The following is an 11,257-nucleotide window of genomic DNA, read 5'->3' as shown; positions in this document are numbered from 1 at the left end:
GAAAAGGAAAGATCGACCGGAACAAACAACATATCGAAGCTAAAAAACTATAGATCTGGTTGTTCGAGCAAAAGAGAAAAAGAGGAAGGTGAGCAGATGAGAAATGGAGGAGAGAAAAGAGGAAGGAGGGGAGCTGAAAAACAAAACGAAACGAAAATAGAGAGAAATGGATGGAGGTGCGCAGATGAGGGAGAAGAAAAGGGAGGTGGAGACGTAGACGGGTCAGGAGACGGGAGACGAGATAGTGGAGACGGGAGAGATAGGAGGAGAAGTGGAGACAAAGATGGGAGAGGTGACGGAAATAGAGAGCGGATGGGAGAGGAGCAAGGGAGGCGGAGAGACTACTCAGGCGAGTCTCTACGCCTCAAACGGCGCTACCTGTAGGGGCTTAGCTTCCTAGGTTGCAAAGCCTTTTGTGAGCTAGGGGGTGAACCTCTTGCCATCTTGACCTATTGGCTATTTTCAATAGTGGGTTGGGTGAAGTGATTTTCATTCGGTTCATTTTTGACTAGAAATGAAGAATTAATTCCTTACGTTGAGCAATACATGTTTATAGATCACATTAAAGAATAAAGATTAGATCTAATAAATAGAATTTTTTTATTTTAATTTAATTTTAACTATATATGATTTGACCTATAAACACTGTCATTCATTCATAAAAAAATGACAGTCTATTTTCTTATTATTAATGGTAGTGAAGGTGTACATAATGCATGGCTTGGCACATACATTTTTATCATAAAGAGAAAAGTTCAATGGTAAACCGTTGAAAGAAAAACTAATACAGAGAAAAAGGAATAATAAAAAGAATAAGAATTTCTTAATCATGTGTCAACATGAAAGTTATAGAGTCATTTGTGAATCCAAAGGCAAAAGGGATTATTCCAAATCAGTGCATACGATAATCTTCCGCCGGGGGGGGGGGGCACTTCAGTCAAAATTTCCTATAAATTGATGTTGACAGTGTTCTATACAATTAAAGCTTTCTCACCCTAAAAATTAGTCGAGGTACGAGTAAGATTGCCTTGGATGAACCTTAGTTGAATTTGCTTTTTCCCCAATATTTGAGAATGAGAATAAAAAGGGTTTAAATTAAAAAAATAAAATAAAAATGGAGTTCTAAAACCTCTCCAGCTTCTTGCTTATCTTACTTCCTATCAATCTCATGCAAGCAAATTGATTCTCTTTGTCATAGATTTTGGTTGGAAAACCTACCAAGAAAAAAAAAAATGTCTCTAACCTCGTGGGATAAATGTTGTAAACCAAAATTTTTAAAGCAACTGGGCTTCAAAATACTGGAAGACATCAACAAAGCCCATTACAACAAAAATCCTTTATAGCTACAAATAACTAATTACGATTTTTTCAACTAAAGTTACAAGTCTCTTCCAATGGGCTTAGAAATGAAAGACCAATAAAGAAGTTTCCTATTGGGATTATGGTCTATGCTGATTAATGTTCCCTTTTTCTCCACTTCCAAGCAAGGGATAAAAATATATATCTACATTGGAAGGAGAGAGATAGACATATAAAGCAAGCCTAAGAGTTTGCCAAACTGGCAAAAAAACACTTATGATATTTGGGGAGTCAAATGGTTTTGCCTGTTTTGGTCTCATTGCATTTGATCTAAGCTCTTTTGAGGGGTTCTTCCAGTGAGTGCTCAATGAGTTACATGAAAAAGCTACGTAGTATATTCTAATCTAAGGGTTGTGGTAAATTGAATGAATGCCCTTGAATTAGAATACTACATGTGATTAAATCCTATAACTCATTAGACACTCATTGGATTAGAATATTTCTTACGTATCTTAATTCATTCCTATTGATCTCATACAAGCAAGGATGAATTTTTGAGGAGATACGATTATTATTTCACTCCTTTTCATGTGAAACTTGGAGCAAAAAATGGAGAAAAATCCAATCCAATCCAAAATTTTAAATCCCCACATTGATTATCAAACAACTTGATATCTTTACTCTATAAAAACCTTAATCTAATGTCAGTTGAGTGTTTAAAATTGAAGTGAAAGTACCATTCAAATAATGTAGTAGAAAAGCAAATCCCAATGTCAAAGTGACTTTTTTTTTTTTTTTTTTTTTTAATAAATCCACTTTTGAGTTTACTCTTCTCATTTATTTATTATAAATTTATGAGAAAAGTTCATTTATGAGTGCTAATAAAGAAGAAAAGAAGAAGAAAGAAAAGAAAAGCCCATCACCACTTACTTCAAGGGATGTCAAGCTCACAACCTTTCTATTGCTTTGATATGCAAATCAACCTACTTGACTTGGAACATTCAATGATGCCAAAGACACAATCCATCACACATTAATTATTAGGAAAATTAATAAACTACTTCCTATCTTTATTCATTGATACTTAACCTTTACGTAAGGGTAGGCACCTTTAATGGTCAAACAAAACTTCATTATGAGTTAGTTATTGAGTTTTCAAATTTAAAATGTGTTATGACCTAACTGTTCTTACCTATTTTTTCAAACTTCACTTAATTGTTTTTAAATTTACAAAACAAGTTCTTGGGTTCAAAATTAGATAGGCTAAAGCCAAGTCTTTGTATTGCTTTGACGTCGAGCTTGCAGAGAAGCACCAATATGACCCAAGCAATTTTAATGGCCAAACCAACCTTTGCATATGTAGGTAAAGTCACGAACATCTCTCGTGCGTTCTTTGCCCGCTTTACCTTTTTGAAACAGGTTGATTGAGTAGAAATTGCGAACTTGATTAAGAGCCAAGTCGAGAACAATACACTGTATGATCACAATGGATCATGGTTCCGCCATTATCACCAAAGAGGAAGGAGAAGAAGAAGAAGCATCAAATCAATTGGGTTTAGGGGAGACGCGTTGGGTAGCATGACATATGTTGATTATACCATCAAAAGGGTTGGCTTATTTGCTTGTTTAGTGAAGAATTCACAAATTCTTTTATTCGATGTTGTATGTATTAGTTCCTTTTCCCCTACATATACAAGCTCCTTCTACCCAAAAAAAGAGAAGTTCAGTTATGCCTTTTATGTAATTTGTCATTTTGATAAAGACCATTTAATCCTATAATTGCATAATATTTAATTTAAATAAATCTAATTAGAATCAAATGTATTAATCTCTTAATTTTTTCTAAGGGCGTTTGAAGAATTTGAAATTCTTAGTTTTCTTTTCAAGGTTATTAAAAATAGAATGACACCTTAGGTCTAAAGAGTTGACCTAAGATGGTATTAGATCTGTAAATGGATTGGATCAGCTCGGATCATACACCAGTATCTAAATCCAATTAGAAAAACCGCTATCCGAATCCGAATTTAGCAGAAATAGATAAACATCCGAATTCGAATCCTAAACTTTATCGGATATCCGATAATAATTCGATCCGATAAACTATCCGATTATTGATTAGTGATTGTCATTTTTAAAATTTCTATTTTTCGATTTTCAATGTCGATTACCGATTACCGGTTTCCGAATATGATTATTAGTCTCTTTTTTAGAGAAAAAAATTTAATACTTTACTCTAACTAGATAATTTTCAATTTTTGATTATCTGGTTATGGATTATCAGTATCCAAATTCGATTATCATCCATTTTCAAAGAAAAAAAATGTTGAATTCAGTGAAAGAACAAAGCAGACAAAGGGATGAGAGATAAGAGTTGTGATGGGGGGCATGTGACAAAAGCTGTGGTCTTTCCTTTTAATTTCCTTGAAATTTAACTTTCATGCCCCACCACAACACGCTACTCCCTTTGCGTGTCTCTGTTTTCTTATTGCTGTTTCCATATCAATTAGCTTTCAGGACAATCGAATTAAATGAAATTTCTCTTCATATTTGAATTCAACCATGATTGTTAGGGAGAGGGTGGCTATGCCTCTTCTGATTGGGTTCACTCATTTAATGCTCAATATTAAGCTGCTTATGGCCACCATCGAATGAGTGGTCGAGCTCCATCGAAACCTCCCTTAACTCATTTTGTACGTGTATATATATATATTTTATATTTTTGTATTCAGGTTAGTACGGTTGAAAAGGTTAAAGGAAAAAAATGAAATGAGCGGTCGAAATTTTGACTTTGACCAAACATGTCTTCCTCACCTCCTCCTTTGTCTCCCCGGGCTAGCTTCAGTCTTGCTCTACCCTCTCCCGTCTCCTTCCCTCGGTGCACGCCCACGCGATTAGCTTTATCCCTATATTGAGTGTGGATCATCTCCCATAAAGAGTGCTCTTTGACGGTTTTATAACCACAAACATTAGGGGCCCACAAAGAAAATAATAATAAAAAGTGGGACCAATCACTAGTACCTTGTGGCCCCCTCTGTAGTCTGTGGTCGGCAAGAAATGGGCAGCACTTGGGGTGAGAAAATAGTCATCAATGAAAGATTTGGAAGACACAAATTTGAATTGGAATCCCTTATGTGAGGATTAGCTTTCTCTCACATTTCTTTATTATAAATTCACGAGAAGTGTCTATCGCTAGTTGAGGTAGGTGTTTCTCTTACATACGTATAGAGCATAAGGGGAACACAAATAGAGGATCTTGATTTTCAAATTCATAAAGAATTGGGATTATCTATTATTGAGAGTAAATGATATCGCTATTCTGACGTTCCGTTCACCGTACATTTAGGAGGATGATTCAATTCTAAACACTGATAAGATAGATTCCTTTTTATCTTAAGAGGATCAGGATATTGGTATCCTCTACCCTCAGACTAAATTCACTAGCAAAACCTTGTGTCTAATCCTGTTCTTATAGTCAATAATTGTTAGTTTCCTTAGAATGTTCTAAATTTGAATTGGGATCTTGTTGTGGTTGATCTAACTTGACCAAACGAAGTAGCTAGACATTAGAGACTTGAATTGAGATGGTAGAGACTCTGATAATTTCTTCTTTTTTTTTTTTTTGTGAGGGGTTACTTGGCATGATGAGTCATCAATTGTGCCTTCAAGCCAAAGGGTCCTATATAATAGGCAATACCATATAAAATAAATTTAGTCATAAATAGGTTTCATTGTGAGGACTTCCTTCCATTAGGTTACCAAGCCTATATATTAGTGTTAAATTGTAAAATGAAAGAATCAAAATTTCCTTCACTTATGATGATCTATTCATCATCGAAGAGACATGTAAAAGATATTTTCGAGAACATAGCACAAACTCTATATGGAATTGTAAGTCCTATGATAATATGATGAACGTCTTAATCATAGTTTGATGAATCAATATCGAGTTTGGTTAGGTCGATCAATCTTTATTTATATTGATGGAGACCAATACCAAATCCTAATTGATACAATACCAATTTAAGGCACTAACTAACCATGGTAAATAAAAAATGAAATAAATTTTATTGAAAAATGATGTATAAAAAAAAATCAATATACTTTCCTATTTTCTGAATATATAGTCTTTAAAAACAACTTTGAGACATGAGGTAGTTATATTGGTCTTATTCACAAAAAAGCCAAGATACTTTTAGGTGATAAAAGGGACATGGTTGGTTATAGGTTATCTTTGGTACAATTCAAATTTATAATTTAATTGACCTATAAGTAGATATATGTCGTATGATTTACGATCGTTATTTCTCATAGATGAATAGATCAATCTCAATCTATCAACCAAATCTTGCCAGTATTGATCCAATTCAATAAATATCAGCTAATCTATTCCAAAAGTGTAAACCATGACATGAAGATGAAGGCGTTTGAGAATATTCTCAGAGAATAAAAAAACCGTGGTTGTGTTTATCCAAATTAGGGCTGCAACAGGACCAGACTTTTGCAATTTCAACCTCAACCTTATGTATTCTAATATAAGCTCATTCCTACCATGATCCAAATTCAGGGCCAATGATTATTCTCCCTGACCCTAAGCCATACAAGGCCAAGTCAAGTCCATTCCTTGCCCGATTGGCCCTGTCTCTAGCCCTATACCTAGCCTTGACCTTGGCTTTAATTGACTATATACTTAGTCTTGGCCCTAATTGGCCCTATACTTAGTCCTGATCTTAATTGGCCCTATCGTTTTCATTGTTTCTAATTCATTAAGATTAAGCATCAGGGAAGAATTATGGTTACAATGAGGGCAAAAAATCAAGGACGGGCACGACGGGCCAAAGAATAATCCCGGTTCCGCCCTTGGCCCTAACCCCTCAGGGCCAAAATCTTGAGCCCAAGCCCTATTCGAGCTCAAGGCAAGCTTAGGGGTCGGGGCCATCAGGGCCAAACTTGCACCCCTAATCAAAATCGTTTGTTATTTAATTAAGGTGTACACAAATTGGTTCGGAAGATCCTCTTCAGCTTTCTTGCTTATCTTAGTTCATCTCAATCAGATGGAACTACAATCTCACTCCCATGTAAAATTAAGAGCTGAAAATGGGAAAAAAAACCCAATCCAACCCAAAATTCTAAATCCCCACATCAATGATAAAATAATTTGTTACTTAAAATCTTTATCTATTGTTGTTTGATTGTTTAAATACGAAATGCAGACCATTCAAACAATGCCAAAATCTCTCAATGTAAAAATAGTTTCTTCAAAACAAGTTTTGGATTTTTTTTTTTGTAAAGATAGGAGATTGTACTCTTCAAATGTTCAGTGAAAAAGTCTACCCAAAAGTATTGACAAAGAGAAATATTTGCTCTGATGGATAAGATAGAAGAGAGTCCCAACTCATTCCCAAATCATTTGTCTCAGCACCGACTTCTAGATTCAGGCCATGTCAACCACATAACCTTTTTTATTGGTTTGGTAAACAAATCAACCCAACTGACTAGGAACATCAATGAAGCCAAAGAAACAATCCATCACACATTAATCATTTGAAAAATTAAAGCTACTTTCCAAATAAATTTCAATGGCCCAACACACCTTCATGAGTAGTCTCCAGTCAAATTATGTGGTTCATGAATCTCCAAAATTAATTATATAGATTGCCTTAAATCAACTTTTTTTTTTTTTTGATAGTATATGTACAATCAAGATGGACATATACCCAGATGGATGACAAATCTGGATTGTCTCCCTTAACGGAGAGTACTCTGTGCTTCGTAATAGCTGTTAAACACAAATTACAGGGAGCCCACAGGATTAGGGTAATGAGTTTAAATTTTTTTAAAATATTTTATTATTTTTTACTTGTAAATCTCACATAATTTGTAGTTGTAATGCTCTCAGAAAAGATGATCCACATTCACGGATGAGGGGCATTATTCTGCCAAAGAGACAGGAGGATATGATGTGAGCCCCCTATTAGAGCCGAGTCTTCGAGCTTTCAATATGAATTTAAGTGTCGTGTTAGCTTTTGATATAAACGAAGTGATGGTTCTATTCTTTTGTACTTCAAAATTTTGAACTTACCATCTATTCCTAAGCAAATTGTTTGTTCATTAAAAGTTGCACTTCCACTCCTTAATGTATCACCAACCATTTATACATGGTCGGCTCATGTACGCCTAACAAGATGCCCATTATTGGGGATCTAAAAGTTCGAATATGGATCCTCACCCCGTCGGGCTCCTGACCACACAAAACGTGGGGCCCACGGGTAAAATTTAATTTTTTTTTTTGTATTTTTCCAAAAAGTGTTTTTCACCGTGGGCCCCACTGCTTTGTGTGGTCAGAAACCGTCGGGGGAGCTGATCCGGTCTAAAAGTTCTAGCATATAATGCTTTGAATATTTTTAATATTTTTTTATTACATTTATCAATAAAAATATGGAAACTTAAAGTAGTGATGTTTGGCATTAAAAGCTTTCCTCATGTCTCATTAATGAGAATTGAAACATTTCAATCTTTACCTGTAAAACTTAACTCTCTTTGTTATGTAAGATCAGAGTACCAAATCATGTTCCCAAATGTTAATAATTCAAGATTCAACTTCAAAGGTTACCAGCCAATCCAGCGAATCCATCCAATGCAAATTTGTACATAAAATAAAAATATATTTATTTGGATACACCAAATTCAACTAGAAATTGTTGATATTCTAGATAAAGATAAAAGGGGTTGGTTGCAAAATTGGGCCAAAATTTGAAGAATCTGAAATTCTTAGCTTTCCTTTGAAGGCTATTAAGAATAAAATACCACCTTTAAGTCTAAAAAGTTGAGCTAATATGGAATATCATGTGAAATCAAGTCAAATAAATTAATTTCTGACCCTAGGAGTTGTCAAGGGCCAAAAGTGAAAATTTTATTTTATTTTATAAGAAACCAGAGAGGCACAAAGTGAGATCACATCATTAACTAATCTGATATTCTGATCCATAAAACTGAAAAGTATTCAAAAAAAAATTTCATAAAAAAACTGAAAAGTGTGGTGAGCAGAGAATTCACTGAGGGAGGTAAGTATGGTTGAAAAAGTCAAAAGAAAAAAAAAAACTAAACAAGTGGTCGAAATTTTGACCTCGACCAATCATTTCTTCCTCATCATACATAGCTCAGTGTTGCTCATAAACATGAGCAACATTGAAGCTTTATCCCTCTATTTGGCTGTGGATCATCTCCCATAAAGAGTGCTCTCCAACAGTTTTATAACTACAAACATATAGGGGCCCACAAGGAAAAATAATAATAAAAGAAGGGACCCAAGACTAGTACCCTATGGCTCCCTTATAGTTTGTGGTCGGCAAGAAATGGGGAGCACTCTGGAGAGAGAAACCAAACTCTTATTTTTGAACTACAGACCTTTCAATAGAGGGTTGGATGAAGAGATAAAAGAGTCATCAATGACAGATTTGGAAGACAAATTCGAATTGGGATCCCTTATGATAGAGGATTGGCTTTCTCTCACATTTCTTTATTATATATTCAAGAGAAGTGTGTATGTTTGATTTATCTTATCAATGATTAGAGATTTAGAGGTAGTGTTTCTCTTACATATGTATTGAGCATTAGGGGAGCACAAATAGAGGATCTCAACTTTTTAAATTCATAAAGCATTTGGATTGTCTATTATTGAGAGTAAAGGATATTTTCATTCTGATGCTTTGTTTATCATACATATAGGAGGAGGATCTACTTCTAAACACTGGTAAGATAGATTCCTTCTTCTCTTAAGAGGATCAGATATTGGTATCCTCTAACCTCAGACTAAATTCACTGGCAAAACCTTATGTGTCCTTTTCTTAATAGTCAAATAATTGTTATTTTCTTCAGAATGTTCAAAATTTGAATAGGAATCTTCTTGTGGTTGATCTAACTATAGACATTAGAGAGTTGATTGGGATGGTAGAGACTCTTTAGGAATTTCTTCTTTTTTGTCAGGGGTTACTTGGCATAATGAGTTATCAATTGTGCCTTCAAGCCAAAGGGTCCTATATAATAGGCAATACCATATAATATAAATTTAGTCATAATGGGTTTAATTGTGAGGACTTCCTTCCATTGTTCCAAAAAAAAAAAAAAAGAATCAAAATTTTCTTAACTTATATGGAAATGTAAGTCCTATGATAATATGAGGAATGTCCTGATCATAGTTTGATGAATGAATATCAAGTTTGGTAAGATCGACCAATCTTTATTGATACAGATGGAGACCAATACCAAATCCTAATTGATACAATACCAATTTAAGGTACCAATTAACCATGATAATTAATAAATGAAATAACTTTTTATAATGATAAAAAGAAAAAAATCAATATAATTCCTATTTTCTGAATATATAATTATTAAAAACCACTTTGACATATGAGGTAGTTATATTGGTATTATTCATAAAAAGTCAAGATACTTTTTAGGTGATAAAAGGGACATGGTTGATCATAGGCTCTCTTTGGGACAATTCAAATTTATAATTATTTGACCTATTGACATTGAAAAATTCAAGTGGTCCGAGTTAATTAAGGCTGACCAGGTTCAAAGCGGTTCGACCACGTCTTGATCAAACCGGAGTAGCCCAAGGACCTAGTATTGTTTTCTTTTGAGGAAACTAACTCCCCCTTAAAAAGTGAAATAAGAATCCCAAACCATTCAGTCATAAAGTTCGAATTGTTCCTAGAATCCAGGTCGAACTCCAGATAAGAATGCATCCAGGAGTCCAAGTCAAATTAACAGTAAAGAGTAAAGCTCAGGTATCTCCAATTATAAATACCCTACCTCTATTCTTAAAAGGTAAGTTTTTGGCTAGAGGAATGACTTCAGTTGATTAACTACTTGTTGCAACCTGCTTTTTTCATTTGCATCGCGGAATACTCATCTAAGTTGATTTTTAGAGGTGTTGTTCGACCACCCCGGTCGAACACATTCTTGCAAGAATATCTGATCGTGTGGACGAGCAGGATTCATCAGCAACACCTATAAATAGATATATGTGGTATGATTTACGATCCTTATTTATCATTGATGTATCAGTTCAATCTCAATCTATCAACTCGATCTTGCCAATATTGATCCAATTCAATTAACATCGACGATCTTGTACCGGAAGTGTAAACCATGACTTGAGGATGAATGATGCATTCGGGAATATTCTCAGAGAATAGAAGAACCGTGGTAGTGTTTGTGAAAATCGTTTGTTATTTTGTTATTTAAGAATGAACTCGTGAGAAAACTGATCTAAATAATTACTTTTGCAAAACATGAAAGATTTCTCTTGAGGATTAGTTAAGGTGCACATAAAATGGTTTGGAAGATTCTCTCCAGCTTCTTGCTTAACTTAGTTCCTCTCAAAGAGGATGAACCCCACCCCAAACAAGATTTAGAGTGGAGATAGAACAACCATCTCACTCCCATGTGAAATTAAGAGCTGAAAATGGGTTGAAAAAAAATCCAATCCAATCCGAAATTCTAAATCCCGACATCAATGATAAAATAATTTGGTATTTAAAATCTTTATATGTTGTTGTTTGAGTGTATAAATACGAAGTGCAGAATCCCCAGTCCAGGTTCAAATTCCCTTTGCTCTTCTGTTTCTTGCATTGGATAGTTGTGTGCTCTTTGACTTGGGCATGAGTGCTACCGGCTTCTGTGGACTATACTAAGCCTTCCGGTGGGGCTCCACTAACAGGGTCAGTGTTTGTGCTAGTAGTGCACAGGGCTAATGCTTGCGTAGGTTGCATTCGATAAAAAGTCCAAACATTGCGTAGCGGGGGGCGCTAGGTCGCCGCTATTGCATCCCCTCTTTTTGTTTACAAAAAGAAAAGTGCAGAACATTCAAACAATACCAATCGAAAAACAAATCTCAATGTAAAAATAGTTTCTTCAAAACAAGTTTGGATTCTTTTTGTAAAAATAGAAA

The sequence above is a fragment of the Hakea prostrata genome, chromosome 11, assembly GCF_041222555.1.
Source record: "Hakea prostrata isolate BN-2017 chromosome 11, UWA_Hpros_2, whole genome shotgun sequence".
Classification (NCBI taxonomy): domain Eukaryota; kingdom Viridiplantae; phylum Streptophyta; class Magnoliopsida; order Proteales; family Proteaceae; genus Hakea; species Hakea prostrata.
This window is presented reverse-complemented; position numbering follows the sequence as displayed.